We start from the raw sequence: 19,519 nt of genomic DNA on the forward strand, positions 1-19,519 counted from the left end.
AAAGTTATAATATAAAAATTAAAATAAAATTGTAAAATGTTAAAATTATAAAATGGGGTTGTTTTAATTAATAAAGTGCTTTGTAAACCTTAAGGAACTATTTAAATGTGAGTTACAATTATTATCTTGTTCTCATATTTTTCAATTAGTTCAGCTAGAAATAGGTCAAGGAAAAGTCATTCTCATACTTTTATTGTTTTATACTTCATATTCTATAGCACAAGTGGATAAAATGATTGCCTTTTGTAAATGTAAAGAAAGTACTGTATCATTAGATCATTTTCTGTGGTCTCCCACAGAGTAGTACTGGATATATATACTTTCATTTCTATTTAGTTTAGATTCCTTTCACTCAAGTTATGCATTTTGAAATTTATTTCATATGATTTAGAGAGAGTATAAATGTTCAAAATGCTGACATCTATTAAAAACAATGCTGTTAAATGTTTATGGATCAATCTTATGTGCAGGACACTTTAATAGGCAATAGCATTGTCTGCAGTAATTCATGAGAAACAGTTCATTGTATTGGGTTCTCATCTCATTTTTCTCATTTTTTTTGACATTCAGGTAGAGACATTCCTGATACAAGTTTAAATTCTCCTATTATTATTTTATAGTTTAGGATTCTATGAGTTACTTATTATTTCCATGTCTATATGAAAATATTTCTAAGTTTCAAAGGGTATTTTGTGAAATGAGGAAGAAACAATATATTGGGGAAGTAGCTTTCTGAAAAAAGGGAAAAAAATTCCTATAATATAGAAGTGACCTTTTAAGTGAAACAAACAACTCAATTTAACAGAATTCTAAAGTACTAAGAGATTAGTCTTTCAAGGTATACTTACAGAGCTGAGGAAATTATTCAATGATAAATTAGTCATATAAATTTTACTTTTAAAATTTGCACATCATGAATAAAAGGTTTGTGAGAGAGTTCAATGTTGACATAATTCACTTAACTTGGACAATTTGCTTTAGTAACCTGCAGCTCCTGAGAGCTCCTTATAACAAAACCTCTAATTATTGCCATTAAACCTGACAAAAAGGTAAAACTTCAAAGCAAATTCTGGTCCATGGCGTACAGGGAAGAATTCTATGTAAGAATGCATAGTGGAAAAGCTATATACATTTCCAGTTCTTTTCGAATTATGTCTTTTACATTATGGTTTCCTTAACTGCTTGAAGGACTATGAATTCCAAAAACATTACATATATTCTTAATGAAATCTAAGTGTAAAACTTAGTCAAATATCATATTCATTATTTTTGATCTTTTCAAAACAGCATAGACCGAGGCTATATCATATCATATCTGGCCTACTTAGCCCACATTCTAGTAATGGTAGTAATATTAAGTAATCAAAAATAGCAATAGCAACAATAAAAATAGGAATAAGAAAGCAATAACAATGAATTTTAATAATAATAATAAATTATAATCTCTAAGATATCTGAAACAAAAAGCTTTTAAAATATAGAGATTTAGCAAAAGAAATAAAAAACAATATTGAGATAGGATCATGTTCATTGTTCTATTTGCTACTGAAGTTGCATTTTCTCTTTTCAACCTTTATAATAATCCATAGGACATTAAATGTAGAATAATAACAGCATTAAACTTATCTCTAGACTTTCTGTCTGAACTCTATCACTCAAGATGACAAGAATGAATTTTCAATAAAAGTAAGCATTGTAATGATAATAATTTTGAAAAAGGTGAGAATTAATTTTTTTCTATCAAAGTAAGACTCACAAGGCCCTTGCTTCAATTCCATGTTCATGGCTTATTCAGATATTTCAAATATATATAATATGCACAATTACAGTGAGTATATCAAAGTATGCAATGCCAAATAGAAAACTATTTTCTATTTAAAACACATGACCAGTACAATACTGTAAAAAAAAAACAATTGATGTAATATGTAGCACTTATGAAGTGATAGTTTAAAGCTTAGATGGTTCTGTCTAGTCTATTATTTCTCCATAATAGAAATATACATAGTTTCTAAATTCAAGAGGAAGTTAAATTAAAACAACATTTTAACCACTGGGGTCTATGTGGAAGGCAGCAAACTTTTTAATTCCAGTAAAAAATCTTAAAGAGCTCCTCCATCTTGCAGAATCTTTCCCCAGGGATATCAAAATGTCATTTGGATTCAATAAATGTAAAATCTTTAAGTAGATCAAGGAAAGAGAGAGATCCTAAAGGCATTCAGTTGAAATAAAAGTCAAATTGAACAAATGGACAAAGCTAACACAAGAATTAGCTAATGCTGAGACATCTCCATCTTGCAAGACATATTAAGTATAATGCCATGAAGGAGAAAGCTGCAACTGGAAATAGTAATAGACTTATTGTCAACTTCAAATCAAAATTCAATAAGAAGAAGACATTTTAAACAATTAATGCCTATCCAATATCAGACTTAATAAATACTTTCAGAATTGTAAAATGAACCATAATCAGTTTAGAAAGTATCCTAACAAAAAACTTGTACAATAGTTACAAAAAACAGGACGTTGTTGCCAAAGGGGATAGAAGATAGACATTCTGACAGACTGTGATCAATAAATGAAAACCTACAGAAATACTTTTGGAATAAGCAGATATCATTTTCACTAAGCTACAATAAATGCCAAATGCAGGAATATCCTATGGGATTTTTTGAATATAATTAAAGAAAGTTTACCTCCAGATGGAGCCTGTGAAATGGTTAAGCATTTGAGGTAAAATCCAAAGATTTTCCATGAGTAACATCTGTGAGGACTTAGCCAACCATATTATCAGTAAGGAAACATCAATCAAATGTCAGAACAGTTATGGAAATTAAGGAGATTAGGGTAGCAAAGAGAAAGATTATTCTTAAGCCCACATTTAGTGATGAATGTAGATTAGATGTAGCTATTGTGCAATACCATTTTAGGCTGCAAAAATTTAGCAACTATTGTATATTAGTAAGATATGACTTATTTTTTCATGAATTAAGAGATGACAAGTCACCATTCTACAAATATAAACCTTAAAATATCCCTGAGAACTCAACCAATAAATTAAACTGGAATCAGAGCATGATAACAAGCTCAAATATTGACCACAACTGCATGAATATAACTGATGCATAAACATTTAATAAGAATTTAAATAAATTAAGCTATACCAAATATTCACAATATACATGTTGCATTGAATGAAAAACTTCCAAGATAAAGAAACTAAAAATAGATCAAAATTAAATATGCAAATAAATATATACATATGACATATTTATATCATCTCTATTACTCTTTCAGTGAGTATATATTTATATTCTTTTATTTAACTATAAAAAAGAAGTAATTTTTATCTACCTGTGAAATAGCCCCTAGATCATTAAATATAAAAGAATAGCAAAACAGTAATTGTCCCATGAACTGTTTCTATCTGAAATCCATCAAATAATAATAATAATATTCCTTACTGTACTCCATATAACATTATCAAATATTCAGAATAATCCTAAGAACAAGATGATAAGTTGTTATTATTTCTATTTTCTAGTAAAGGACCTGAAGTACAGACAGATTAAATGACTTGCTGAAGTTCAAACAGTAAGTCTCTAAGGCAGCATTTAAACTCATACTCAATTTAATATGGTTCAGTACTCAACTTCACTATGCTATATTTGATTCTTCTTCCATACTCCTCGGTTTCTAGAATAACTGTCAAGAAGGGATACTCCTTATGTTAGAGCAGCTTTGTGTAAACTGTATCCTAGAACCTAAAATTTGTATTTACTTGGGACAGGTTCTGAGAGGAAGGATATGCCCCCCCAAATCATAAATTTTTTTTTAGGTTTTTGCGAGGCAAATGGGGTTAAATGGCTTGCCCAAGGCCACACAGCCAGGTAATCATTAAGTGTTTGAGACCAGATTTGAACCCAGGTACTCCTGACTCCAGGGCCGGTGCTTTAGCCACTGCTCCACCTAGCTGACCCACAAATCACACATCTTTGACTCATTTCATTCTCCCTTCCCCATTCAAGTTTCTTCTGGGAACTTGAGAAAAACTAGAAAAAAATTTTGTCTAGTTTTTCCCCTGGTATGATTAAAAGTGGTCCCAGTTTTTGTGCAAGAGTAATAGCAGTGAAGTGGGTGACTGTTCCAACAACATACCACAATATGTGGGGTACCTGAGATGTCTCCTCCTCAATATCATCTTTCACATTGGGTATGTAGACACCATCTCACTCTTTGAGTTAGCTTGGTCATTCCTGTCCATTCTTCTACTGGTAGGACTAGGTCCCCAGAGTTAGAGTACTACCACAATTACAATCAAATTCTCTTAGGGGCTGAAGGTAAATTTGTTCAAGGGAAATATACCTCCCTCTCTACTCAGCACTCTAGCTCTTGAATCCTCATTGATGGTTCCTATTTTCATAACCAGCCATTCATGTTGTGACGTACCATAGTAGGACACATTGCATATCCCAGAACCCATGTACCAAGAGTTAAATTTGCATCAACCAGTCATTAATAATAATGGCATTTTTTATATCTTAAATATACTTTAGCAATAGGCAAAATAAATAATTATAATGCAACAACTATTCGTATTTTGAAACAAGTGCAGAAATCAAATATATCACAATTCACAAATAAACCTGGGTCATACTCTCCCATCAATCCCTTCAGTATCTGATGGGGATGGGGAAATGGAACATGGAGCAGGTACACATTCCCTGATCCAGGAAGAGAAAAGCGCATGTGCTTGTTTTTTCCCCTATTGTATGTTAGCATAGTCATTGGTCTTGAAAATCCAATGGGAGCTGAAGTTGGAATTAGGAAAATCGAGTTTAAACTTTGTCTCTGTTAAGTATCTTTAGATGCTTTTGTCATTTAATATTCTTATCCTTCAGTTTCCTCTTATATAATTTAGGGGTTGGACTTGATTGTCTTTCAGATTTTTTTTTCACATTCTAAGTTTATGATTCTATGATCTGTTTTCTTTGCTATCTACTTGTCCATTGGTTTTCACTGTTCATTCTAACCAAATCTTCTTCACTTATTTTCTTGAACATAACATTTATAAGCCTTTTCAACTTACATCTTAGCTTTAAATGGGAATTTAGAAAGTATTACTCCTTAATGTAACTTCAGCTTTATGTTAGAGTACTGTGAAACTCATCAGGTTTGTGATCTCTGTGCTATATTGACCGCACGAGTTAATTATTTACTCATTAGGATGCTATGTGGCCAATCAGAACCGATTTCACACCAACCAGCTCAGGTTGACTCTGAACAGTACAAGTCAACTTAGCCAGCCCCTCTTATATAACAAAAACCACTACAGAGTAGTCTTGCCTTCATTAGCTTTTCCTTCTCAAACCAGAGTAGGCAGAAAAGGGCTACATACATCTATGAGAAGCTCCCCCTCTCTGAAGCTTGAGGTAAAGTTAAACTTCATACAGCCAATTTACAATCATGTAGTTGCAGTCATCTGCTCTTTTTTGTTCTCTTCAAATTGTACCAATGAGTAGTTTTTCAAGTACTGTTGTTCCTCTTCTGCTATTCTCTGGTTTCCAGTCTAATCCTACTCTTATACCTAATACATACTCTTAACTCCTATATTTCTGTATCTTTCTTCCTTGAAAAAAAAAAGGATTTATTTAACCTGATAAAAATTGCAAGGCACAAAGAATTTCCACTTAAGCTTATAAAAAATCAGAATGTCTTCCTTGACCCTACCTCCTTCAGACTTACAGCACTACCTTGAAGTGGAGTTCCTCACCACTCACTTAGAAGGGAAATATTTGAGAAAGACAATTCACTCAGCTAACTCACAGACATCCAAAACATATCAGTGAATCAATGAAGTTCCAGATTTAACTTACATTTATTTTGTAAAGCTGGAAAAGAAATAAAAATTTTAATCTATAAATGTTCATTTGATCTAATTCCTTTTTTAGGAAAGTGTGGTCCAGGGAGGTGACATGTCGAAATCCCTTGCTTTTCTTTGCCTTCAATTCTCACTTTGTTCAGTAACTCCATTTTGCCATTGGGTCTAGGAAGATTGCTTCAAAGAATCTTAAAAAATTTCTGCTTCCTCCCCTTGTTCTCTCTGGGACCAGGTGGGTATGAGATTTAATAATCAATGGACTTCTCTGATAACCAAATGTTTTCCTCTTTTGCTTATTAAAGTAAAAAAAAACTAGAAGATGACAAGATGATTTTTAGTAAGGAAGAACTTCAAAAACAAGGTCCCTCAAATGAAGTCCTCTTTATTTTTCTTTGATGATGTTCAGGGGTCTTGGACTGAGAAAACCATAGACTCTGCAATTGCTGGAAGAGGATGATCTATGAGATCAAGAAGATTCTCTTCTGCTAAGCTCTGGGCAGGCTGAAACATGGAAGTTGGATCCCAAAGCTGAGGGATCACTGGATATCTGTTCTTGTTTTTCATCTTTTGTTAAGCAACAGAGAGGATGGGATATGGGAGGATGACCCTTCAATGTTTACTGAAGTAGAGAGAAAAAATACCCTTATAACTTTTAATACCTTAAATCAGAACCTGACTCTCAAGAAACTCACCTTGCTACCTGAAATTTATATGATTTATACTTTTAAAAATTGTCATCCTTAATAATTAAACATTATATGTGGTTAGACCAGGAACCACAATGCCCTGGAGCTCTAAAATCTTCAAGGTGAATTACCAATGCATTGTGTGCTCTTGAATTATTTCTTTTCTTCATATCTTTCTGGGTTTTAAAAAATGAAAGCTTTCTTTTTCCCTTTAAAGCACTGCTAACACACATGAGGCATCATACTTCTTTGTATACAAGATCATTAGAGTTTTTATATTTAAATTAAGGTTTATTCCCCCTGGCAAATTGTTCAAACCAAACTAAAAGCTTCTTCTTCATATATATATATATAGTTTTTATTAAAGAAAAGTTATTTTACTTCTTTTTTTTTTTAGGTTTTTGCAAGGCAAATGGGGTTAAGTGGCTTGCCCAAGGCCACACAGCTGGGTAATTATTAAGTGTCTGAGGTTGGATTTGAACCCAGGTACTCCTGACTCCAAGGCCGGTGTATTATCCACTACGCCACCTAGCCGCCCCTTTTTACTTCTTTTTTTAAGGCACCAAAATATTCAACTAGGACAGTATTAATATCTTAACATTCTTTGAATCTATATAACTCTTTTACTCTATGTAAAAATATCTTTTCTGTCCTTTTTACCACTAAACTGTTCATAAGAAAAGAACAGTATCTTAAAGAGACATTACAAAATATGCATCTCTTTCATTTAGTTTCCCTTTCTATGACTCCCAACATGGTCGACAAATTTCAGGGTTAAGAATTCAGCCACTGTTTCTTTATGGCTACATAGAGGAACTCGGGGATAAGGAATTCTTGCTACTCTATCACTGTTCCCAGAAACTACAATCTTTTTGGTTGAGAAACTCTGAATCTGTCTTTTCAGGAATGCCAGACTAGGGGAACAGAGACCTGTTCCTTAGAACTTTTGCTTTACTCCTCTGGCTCCTGTCCCTTAAAAGGACCAAAGTTTGTCCTCTGTTCTTCCCTAGAGGATCCCTATAATTGTATATCATTTATTGACCCAATACAAATGAGAATCTTAGTTCTATTATAGTCTGACCTATCATTCCCAGTACTATCATTTAATTGCTTAGATAAGGTCTGGAAAAAGTCCTCATCTCTAGGTGTTAATGGAAATAGCTACACTATCCTCAAGTAATTAACATTCCAAACAACAGCCTCACCCTTTTAACTTTACCAGTTGATTCATGTTCTACTGAGCAATTTCTTTTTTTTTTTCAATTAAAATTTTTTTTTTGTGCAAGGCAAATGGGGTTAAGTGGCTTGCTCAAGGCCACACAGTGGCTGAGATTGGATTTGAACCCAGGTACTCCTGACTCCAGGGCCTGTGCTTTATCCACTGCACCACCTAGCCGCCCCCCTGGGTACTTTTAAATGACTCAAGAAAGGCCACACAACTTCCAATAATAATTGTGTGTCTTCTATTTTATTTTGAATTGTTGATTGTTGTTGAATAGTATATTATGTGACTAATTTTTGATAGATTTTCTGTTTGTACTGAGTTATGAATTTCCAATAATAATACATATAATAAATTCTCCCCACTAAATTTCTCTTTCTCTGTCATGTACAGACAGAAATTGTATACATCTTATGGACGTAGCTCACCAGTCTAGTAGCAACTAGTTACTCTAGTCATTTCTATTTACAAAGAGATTAAAAAGAATGCTAGCCTTTATTTGAGTTAAGAGGTTATAGCCCCATCAACCAACAATTGTGGAAATATGGAGAAAACCAATGGAATGTTGAAAAAACTTTTTATAAAAACTTCATACTTGAAGAGAAAACAAAACCTTTGTGAACTATCTGGTGCTTCTGAAAGATGAAATACAAATATTGATATATATATCCTATCATACATATACATTTAAATATGTATATTATTAAATATATTATATACTAAAATATAATATACTAAAATATATATTCTAAAGTTATACATATATTGCATATGTAAAATATATAATTAATACAATACTATTCTACTACTTTTATACTAATTAAAATTATACTTTTTTTAGTCTCTCATGAACATTTTTGTTTTATGTGATTCAATGACTTCTTGTATTTCTTTTAATTCTTCTCAACTAGTAATAGTGGCTCTTCCTTCAAAGCTCATTCAAGTTGTATCTTTCCCAAGGGAAAGGATAGTTGAACTGAAAGAGATCTAGTGCCTTAGTAAAATCAAAGCCTAGTGATAAGTTCTCTTTATTTGAGCAAATAATACTTTTTAAGGATTGAATAGATAGCTCAAGTGTTATACTAGTGGTCAAAAAATATTAAAAGAGCATGAGGAAGATGACCAATGCATTCAGTAAATTGTTCAAGGAAACTTTGTGAAAGAATGTGGTCACAGACTAAGAAGGCATAAGGTGAGCTGACAATTGTACCTATTGTTGGAATACCAATATCCATCAAAGAATAAAGCTATGCTTTTATGATGGAGAGTAATTCTGAACAAAATAACCGAGGATTAAATATCAGAGACCATAAAAATAACTCAATATCAAGAAAAAAAATAGGGCCAACCATAAATGAGTTTCCCAAAGGATAGAGGATGGAGAGACGATAAAGACAAACTGAATTTATAAATACATTTGATCAAATATTCAAAGAATAATTAACTCAAATGTTACATTAAGTTCTAATCTCTTTCTATAATAGAAATATATCCTTGACATCAAATCTAGATAGAAAAAATAAGAAAGAATTATAGAAATATAGAACATTGATGCAAAAAAAAATTTAAACAAAGCATTAGGACGTGTGTTTAAAAAGAATATTAGAAGGAATATGTAATTATGACTAGCTCGTATTTATACCAGGGATTCAGGATTGAGGAAACTTAAGGAAGACCACAAATATAATAAATAATGTCAATAATATAAATAATATAAAAATTATTTGATTATATAATAGATTATAAGACTTTTGACAAAAGGTAAGAGCTATTTTTATTTTAAAATTTAGAAATGATATCAAATCCTTAATATAGTAAGTAAATTCATAATATAGAAAATAACATCTATATAAATCTAAAAGCAAATGTTTTTTGAAGTGAAGAAAATGAGGGGGCAGCTAGGTGGCTCAGTGGATAGAGCACTGGCCCTGGAGTCAGGAGGACCTGAGTTAAAATCCGGCCTCAGACATTTAATAATTACCTAGCTGTGCGGCCTTGGGCAAGCCACTTAACCCCATTGCCTTGGGGAAAAAAATGAGGTAATAGGAAAAGTCCTTTCAGCAAGTTTCACTGATAAAAATCTAATATTCAAGACAAAGAATTTATTCAAACTTATAAGAATAAGATTTATGCTTCAATAAATAAATGATCAAAGTATATGAACAGGAAGAAGGAAGAAGTTCAAGTTATCAAATAATCATATAAAATGCCTTAAAACATTAATAATTAGACAAATGCTAATTAAGGTATCTTTGAATTTCTACCTCAAACCCCTGGAAAAGATGAAAAAAAAGAGAAAAATGACAATTGCTAGAAAGGCTGAAGGAAAAACAGGAAAAAAACATAGGGTACTGTTTTGGAGTTGTGAATTGATCTAGTCATTCTGAAAAGTAATTTGGCACTATGATCTATGTGCATGTGCTCTGACCCTGCTATATCACTGTTAGACAGTGTCCCAAAGAGATTAAGAAAAAAGAAAAGGACCTATATGTGCAAAAATTCTTATAGCAGATCTTTTCATGTTGGTGAAAAACTGGAAACTAAGGGGACATCTATCTTTTGGGGAATGGCTAATAAATTATTATATGAATGTAATGGATATTATTGTGCCATAGAAATGATTAAATACACAATTTCAAAAGAAACTAAGATTTCTCTTGTATGGAGTGAAAGTGAGCAGAACTAAAACAATTGACATAATGACAACACCATAGAGAAAATTAACCATATAAATAGTAGAAGAGTAGTTAGGGAAGGGAGTTTTATTCTGGGAATGGTGAATGGACCCATAGAGGAATCCTGTAGCATTCCCTTTCCAGAAGCAAGTGAATTGTTTATTTAGTTACTCTTGGAGCAAGAAGAGGAAACAAATATGGCAGGAAGATAGTAATGATATAGAGCAGAGGCTAGAGCTAGAAAGATCTTATGAGACTTCTGACTGATAATCAGAATAGCATAGTCTTCCAAGGCAGGAGCAGGAGATATGATTGGGAGGGTGCAGTGGTTGCAGAAATAATGGCAGAGTGGTATCTCAGGAAAATGACAGTGAAACCTGATCAGATGGTTGGGACTGAATAGATATGATGAGCTCTTACTAATGAGGACAGATCAGGATATCTTATAGAAGCAGCAATGTCAAGGCAGCATGATATCTTATTCCTCTCATTGAAAGAGGTAGTTGATTATGGATGTGGAATATTTTATATCATATCAGATGTGATCAATATATTGGTTATGTAACCATTATATTCTGGTCTCACTATCTAAGAGTAAATTTTGCAAATTTTCTTTTCAGGGCTCATGGATACCCGGAGGGTTTGATGTGGTTTGCTCCTACAATCTGGATTCTCCCAGTGATAGATGCCACTGTCAGAACCCAGTTTCTTTTAACCACTTAATATGAATTAACTTTTATAAAGAGATACTTACTTTAAAGATATGACAAGAACAGAAATACAAACAACTTTGCCTAGCACTTTAGGAACATGCTTTCTCCTGTCCCATTTAAGTTTTAGGGGAAAGAGGGATCACTCTTGGCAAAAAGGCTAGGTCCTGAGAGTCATGCCTTGCAACTTAGCATATTAATGTTGAAATGATTGCAAAAAGCCAGACTAAGAATGCTTGAATGCTGTTCTCCCTTATCCTCCAATGAAAGAATAAATTCTAAGGCGGGCCAAGAACCACCTCAGGCAGCCTCAGTAGTAAGAGCAGATGGCCTCTTTCTTTATAGTATTGCCTGCAAAGGAGTCCAAAAGATCAACCAAAAGTGTAGTCAAAAAGAAATAGCCAAAGAAACTATCTGAGGCAGATTCAAATCTTTTTTGAAGATGCTCCTATTTCTGGTAATGCAACTAATTATACAAATAAACAAATAAATAAATGAGGACTTCTAAATTAAGTGGTTCCAAATCCAAGACCAGGATCTGTGCCATGTTCCACTTGTTTCTCCAAGACACTTCCATTCCATGTAGCTAGTGTTTATAGAGCATTTTAAGGTTTTGCAAAGTAATCTAAAAATACTATCTCATTTGCCATCCTATAAGTTAGGTGCTATTATTCCCTCCTCTACAGATAAGGAAACTGAATCATGGAAAGGTTTGTATAACTTATCTACCTATGATTTGAACTCTGGTCTTCCTGACTTCAAGATCTAGCATCTATTCTACCAACTAATTAACTCATTATATCATCACAGCTCTCCTAGAATCAGGCTCCTCGTCGTTTCCACCTCCATTACAATTAGTTTTGTTGAACTTTTTTTTTCTATTTTAAAAATCACTGTTACAAAGAATGGTTCATTGGGAAAAGGAACGGAAAAGAGTATATTCAAAAATGAATGCTTTTCCAGAGCCCAATGGATAAACAATTTTTCAGGACTGTACACTATCAACAGCCTTGTGGAAACAAATGCTTTAAATCCTTATTACTCTTTAAAATGCAAATTAAAAAAAACTCTGATATTCTACCTCACAATCATCAGATCAACAAAATTGACCCCAAAAGGGAAAATGACAATTAATAGAGAATAGATTTAATTTCTAAGCAATTTGATACTGAGATCTAGTCTTCTTGTAGAAAAAGGAGGGGTTTTTGGAAAGTGTTTGCCATAGAAACTAAGTATAACCCTAAGTCTGATTTCAGGGATCAAAACTTCGGGGAAAGAGAAAGGGGATTTCTTAAGTAGTGTACCTCCTGGAAAGAGCAGAGGAATGTGTTCAAAGTCTCTTTAACTAAAGCAATAGGTAAGATATAGAATCACATCATGGAGAAACAAGAGATCAAGACTTGGTTTACTGTCCCCTCCTAATACAGTGAGTACTTTTACATAGTAATGGCCTGATGTGATACAGATTGCCTGTCTAGCAGTTCCAAAGTGTGTGCTTTTTGAGCCCCCAAAGCCCAGGGGACACTGTAAACCTCATATGGACTGTGCAGAATTCTGTGGAGCTGTTAAGAATTCACTAGAAGTTACCTACATTTATGGAAAGCTAGGTACCTGAATGTTTGGAAATTTTCTCAGGGTAAAATCTTGGTGGGAAGAGAAGCCAAAAAATAATAGGATTCCCTTTGGCTAGGACAATATTTATTTTGTGGTAATAATACCCCATTTGGTCAGAATATTTAGCCTAAGATTCCTTTCAACCATCTCAAATCTATCACTTTCTCTGCTTTAAATTTTCTTTACAGATCTTAAAAACTGGTCTTCCTTTGTTCCAGTAAAGCTCTCTCCTTTAGAGATAAGATGGAGAAACTCAGAGAGAGAGACACACTGTATCCTCTTTCTCTTTCTTTCTCTCTTCTGTGCCCTTCTTATCAGTCCCTAATTTCATCTCTGATTGCTATCTGAAGACTTTCCTTCTGATACCTAGGAAAAATCCAACAGTAGTGTACCTTCTTGGTGGAAAGGCTAAACTTTTCTTCTAACTTCTTCAAATTTTCTACCTGATAGTCATTCAAAATATTTATTCATATTCCCAGGAAAGCAATAACTAACAAACAAATATTTATTGAGCATTTTCTGTGTGACTAGCATTGTGAAGGACAGAGAAAGGATTCATTCAGTTAATATATTAATCAAACAATCCTATGCGTTTATTTATGGGTGGTATGGCACTGGGGTATGCAGATACAAAGAATGAAATATTCAAGGGTAGAACTAAGATGGCAGAAAAAAGGTAGAAACTCATCTGAGCTCTCCCCCAGACCTCTCCAAAAACATTTGAAAAATTCCTTAAAATAAATTCAGAAGTGGCAGAATCCTCAAAAGGATGGAGTAAAACATTTTTTTCTAGCCCAATACTACTTAAAAGTTTGACAGCAAAGGTCTGTGCACCAGGACCAGTGTAGGTCTTGCCAGAATAGACTGGCAGGAGCAGACCTTGAGAGTCAATAAATCAGCAGTTGCTCTTGCTCACAGATGATTAGTGGGTCAAATAATGGTAAGAAGATGATTACAGGGGTCTCTCTCTTTTTTTTTTAGGTTTTTGCAAGGCAAATGGGGTTAAGTGGCTTGCCCAAGGCCACACAGCTAGGTAATTATTAAGTGTCTGAGATTGGATTTGAACCCAAGTACTCCTGACTCCAGGGTTGGTGCTTTATCCACTTCACCACCTAGCTGCCCCCTACAGGGGTCTCTTTACTGGTACTGGGGCAGGACTTTGTCACTTTGTTCATATTCAAATCCAGGTTGCAGTTCTTGTGGCAGTCTCAGGGCAAGGTAGGAGCACAAGTACAACAGGACTTTTGATCACAGTGGAGCAGAGACCCTCCTCACAGTTCGAGAAAAGAGTGCTTTTGGTCACTAACAGACCAGAGCATAAGCCAGGAGAATAATAAACACTTCTCCCTACATCATATCATCTTAGAGAAATGGAAAATTTATAGGTCTCTAGAATTATCTCTGAAAACAGTCACACAAAAACCTTGAAGCTTGAGGCATTGTATCCTTCTCCTGAAAACAGAGCCCTACTTTAACAAGTTAAAAGTCAAGAAATAGACTTGGAAAATGAACAAACAAATGGAAAAAAATTCTCTCTATAGAAAATTACCATGGTGACAAGGAAGATCATAATACAGTCAGAAAAAGACAGCAGGATCAAAATTCCTACATCCAAAATCTCCAAGAAAAATGTTGAATTAGTCTCATGCAATGAAATAGCTCACAAAGGATTTTAAAAATCAAGTAAGGAGAGAGAAAATTAAGAAAAGAAATGAAAGTGAAACAAAAAAAATCATGGAAAAAGTGTCAGTAGCTTGAGGCATAAAAAGAGGCATAAAAACACTGAAGAAAAATACCACCTTAAAAATAGACTAGGTTGGGGCAGCTAGGTGATGCAGTGGATAAAGCACCGGCCCTGGAGTCAGGAGTACCTGAGTTCAAATCCGGTCTCAGACACTTAATAATTACCTAGCTGTGTGACCTTGGGCAAGCCACTTAACCCCATTTGCCTTGCAAAAACCTTAAAAAAATAGACTAGGCTAAATGATATAAGAGATTCAAAAATTCACTAAGAAAAATGTCTTGAAAAACAGAATTGGCCAAATAGAAAAAACGCTATACAAAAATTCACTGAAGAGAACTCCTTAAAAAGCCAAATGAAAAAGGAAGTATAAAAGTTCATTGAAGAAAATAATTCTTTTTTTTTGTTTTGGTTTTTTCCTGGCAAGGCAATGTGGTTAAGTGACTTGCCCAAGGTCACACAGCTAGGTAATTATTAAGTGTCTGAGGTCACATTTGAACTCAGGTCCTCCTGAATCCAGGACCAGTACTCTATCCACTGGGCCACCTAGCTGACCCTCTGAAAATAATTCTTTAATAATTAGAATTGAGCAAGTAGAAGCTAATGACTCTGAGACATGAAGAAACAATAAAACAAAACCAAAAGAATAAAAATAAGGATGATGATGTGAAATATATTATTAGAAAAACAACTGACTTGGAACACTGATCTAGAAGAGATAATTTAAAAATTAATGGACTCCCTAAAAGCCATGATCAAAAAAAAGACATCATCTTTCAAGAAATTAATAAGGAAAATTGCCATGATATTCTGAAAGTAGAAGATAAAAGAGAAATTGAAAGAATCCACTTTATATTTCTTGAAAGAGATCCCAAAATGAAAATTCCCATAATCAAATTCCAGAGCTCCTAGAGCAAGAAGAAAATATTTCAAGCATCCAGAAAGAAATGATTCAAGTATCTTGGAGCCACAGTCAAGATAACACAAAATTTAGCAGCTTTTACTTTAAAGAACCAGAAGACTTGGAACATGATATTCCAGAGGACAAAAGAACTAGAATTACAACCAAGAATCATCTACTCAGAAAAATTGAGCATACTTTTTCGGGGAGAAAAAATGAATATTCAATGAAATAGAGGATTTTCAAGCCTTCCTGATGAAAGACCAGAATTTAAGAGTAAATTTGACTTTCAAATAAAAGACACAAGAGAAGTATAAAAAAGGCAAACTGGCAAAGAAAATCATAAAGAACTTAATAACGTGAAACTGTTTACATTCCTACATAAGGGATATATGATACCTATAACTCAAAAGAGTTTTCTTATCATTGGAGTAAATAGAAGGGGTATCTATAGAGAAAGGGCACAGGTGTGAGTTGAATATGATGAGTTGATATTTTCAGAATAAAATTAAGGGATGAGAAAAGGAAAGAGAAGCATTAGAATTAAATAAATAATCTCATACAAAAGAGGCAAGAGTGAGCTATTACAGTGGGGGGGAAGACAAGAGAGGTGCCAGAGAATATTTGAACCTAACTTTCATCAGAATTGATTTAAAGAGGGAATATCATTCACACTCAATTGGGTATGGAAATCTATCTTATCCTACAGGAAAATAGGAGGGGAAAAGAATGAGAGAAGAAAGGGATGATAGAATGGAGATGACTTGGAGAGGCAATTGTCAGTACTTTTTAAAAAGTACTTTTTAAGAGAGTTAAAGGAGAAGGAAAATAGAATAAATTGGGGGTGGGTGGGAATAGGATGAAATGAAATACAGTTAGCAAATCATATCAGTGATAAATGTCTCATCTCTCAACTATATAGAGAAGTAAGTCAAATTTATAAAAATGAGAGCCATTCCCCAACTGACAAATGATAAAAAATATGAATTTTCAATTTTCAGATGAAAAAATTCAAAGCTCTCTATAGCCATATGAAAAATGTTCTGAAACACTATTAACTAGAGAAAAGGAAATTAAAACAATGCTGATATACTACCTCACACATATTAGATTGGCTAATAGGACAAAAATAGAGAATGATAAATGTTGGAAGGTATGTGGGGAAATTGAGACACTAATGTATCATTAGTAGAGTTATGAGTTGATACAACCGTTATGTAGATTAATTTGGAACTAGATTCAAATATTTATAGCATCTCTTTTCTGGTGGCAAAGAATTGGGAATTGAAGAGTAAAAGGAGGAGAACATTGTACATAGTAACAGCAATATTATAAGATGGTCAGCTGTGAATTACAGCTATTCTAAGCAATACAATGATCCAAGACAACTTGCTATGAATTCCTTATTTTCCTCTATATCTCAAACCTATTGATACTCCTTCCAAAGACAATACATTCTCTCCTTTCACTTTCATCTGCTATGAAAATGGGACTGCTTTGCTTACCAAGGCATACCCTTGATTCCATTAAATATTGTCTCACTTGGCAGAATGCTGCCATACCACCTCCCTTTCCCTTCAGTCTTCATTCTCTCCCTATGGAAAAAAAAATTATCAGTTTCTTCCCACTTTTATCTTAGCACTTTTTAAGTCTTCCTTTAAAAACCATCCCTTAAAGCTTTCATACTATACTTCCTTTCAAAAACAAACTTCTAGAAGGAAAAAAAATCTATAATCACTGGCATATTTTCATTTACATCTCAACTGCTTTGCAATTTGACTTCATTACCAAGCTGATGGTCTTTTTTCCATTTCTATACTGTTTCAGTGGATAGAGTACTAGGTCTGAGCTCAGGAAAACTAGAGTTCAAATTTGACCTCAAGGACTTACAAGCTGCATTACCTTGGGTAAGTCACTTAATATTTTTTGCCTCAGTTTCCTCAGCAATAAAATCAGGATGATGATGATGATGATGATGATGATAATACCTAATTTCCAGGATAAAATAATATTTATAATAATATTTAGCTTAGTGCTAACATATAGTAGGTCCTGTCTAAATTCTACTCTTTTTTTATTATTAGCATTGTTATTATTTTTGTTATTACAATTATGCTCTGCAATATTTGACATTGTTGATCATCCTCTCCTTTTAGATTCTTTTTTCTCTTTCTCCCTTTCTGTTTACTCCTTCTCTGTCTCCTTTGTGATATCAGTATCCATATATGATCACCTATCTATGGGTTGGATAATATAGATTTTTCCCTGGATCTTTTCTCTAAATATTTTCTTTCCTGGTTCCATCATTTCATGGGTTAAACTATTAAAAACACAGAAGACTGCAGATCTATATATTTATCCCTCAGTTCTGGAATCAAGTGCCTATTAGATGTTCCTATATGGATATCACATAAACATATCAAACTCAGTATGTCCCAGTCAGAATAAAACATTATTTTTTCTCAGTTCCATTATTTTCCCTAACTTCCCAATATATTTTTACTTAAGGATACCATCATCCTCCCAGTTGTGAGGCTTATTATCTAGAATCATCCTCAATTCCATCCTCTCCTGTATTTCCCAAATCCCATCAATTGTCAGGTCTTCTTAATGCTACCTCAACATGTCTTGCATTTGTCCTCATCTCTCCATTTATATAATCACAGCTCTAATTCAGCTCCTCATCACTTTTCATCTCTCCTTTCACAATAGCCTCTTTATTGGATTCCCTGTATCCAATTTCTCTCCTCTCCAATCCTTTGAATAGCTAGAAAAGAGATATTCCTAAGGCAGAGGTCTGATTATATCACTCTCCTATTTAACATATTCAACTGGCTTCTTTAGGAACAAATGTAATCCTTTGTTTGGTGTTTAAAGTACTTCACAACCTGGTTTCAATGTACCTTTATTATATTTTAGTCCCTTTCATATTCTATAGTGCAGTCAAACTGGCTTTCTTGTTTCTCAGTCTCTGAAGTTGTACATTGGTTGTCCTCCTAGAAAGTATATTCTTCTTCTCCCCTTCTCTTAGAATTCCTAGTATCCTTTAATGCACAACTTGAAGCTACTTCCTACATCAAACTTTTCCTGATTCCATTATATCCATCTTCTCTCTAGTTTTTGGAATATCCCTCTCTCTTGATTCTCCTTTTGTCTATTCATCCCTCTTATTCTATTCTTTTTTAGTCTCTTTTATTTTTTAGGGTTTTGCAAGGCAATGGAGTTAAGTGGCTTGCCCAAGGCCACACAGCTAGGTAATTATTAAGTGTCTGAGGTCGAATTTGAACTCAGGTACTCCTGATTCCCGGGCTGGTGCTCTATCCACCGCACCACCTAGCTGCCCCCTATTTTAGTCTCTTTTGCTGGATTCTAATCCAGATTCTCATCTACAACCACAGAGTTCTCTCCTGGGCCTTCTTCTCTTCTCCCTCTCTAGTACTTCACTTGGGAATCTCATCAGCTTCCATGGGTTTAATTTTTAAATCTATACTGATAATTTTCAAATCTACTTATTCTGAAGTAACCTTTCTTCTTATTTCTAATCTTACATCTCCAACTGCCTTCCAGATATCCTAAACCTATATCCAGTACACACCTTACACCTTACATATTCAAAATTGAATTCATTACCTTTTCTCCAAACCCTCTCCCCTAAAAAACTTCCCTATTATTGACTAAGATAACACCATCCTCTCAGTTTTCAGGCTTAAAAACCTAAGTGTGAGCTCCTCACTATCCCTAACTACCCTCCTCATATCCAATATGTTCTCTAAGGTCCACCAATTTCATCTTTGCAACATCTTTCAAAAATGCCCCCTTTTTTCCTTTGATACTGCCATTACCCTGAAATAGCATGCCAGAGAAAAAGTGGTCTGCCTGCCTCAAGTCTCAACCAACTCCAATTCATCTTCTGTTTAGCTGCCAACTTGATTTTTTCTAAATAAGGTCTGATCATGTCAAACTGCTCAATAAACTTCAGTAGCTCCCCAACACCTCTAGGATAAAAACTTTTGTAACCTAGCTCCTCTATCCCTTTCCAAACTTCTTACACTTTGTTCATTGCCCCATACTCTGATCTAGTGTCACTGG

General features: G+C 33.9%; 1 protein-coding gene across 2 annotated transcripts in view; it reads right to left on the reverse strand.

Moving 5' to 3' along the window:
- The window catches only part of CAMK4 (calcium/calmodulin dependent protein kinase IV), a 209,297-nt gene that overhangs the window by 33,929 nt on the left and 155,849 nt on the right, over positions 1-19,519 (reverse strand). The window lies entirely within an intron of this gene.

The sequence above is a fragment of the Macrotis lagotis genome, chromosome X (genome assembly GCF_037893015.1).
Source record: "Macrotis lagotis isolate mMagLag1 chromosome X, bilby.v1.9.chrom.fasta, whole genome shotgun sequence".
In the NCBI taxonomy this organism is placed as follows: domain Eukaryota; kingdom Metazoa; phylum Chordata; class Mammalia; order Peramelemorphia; family Peramelidae; genus Macrotis; species Macrotis lagotis.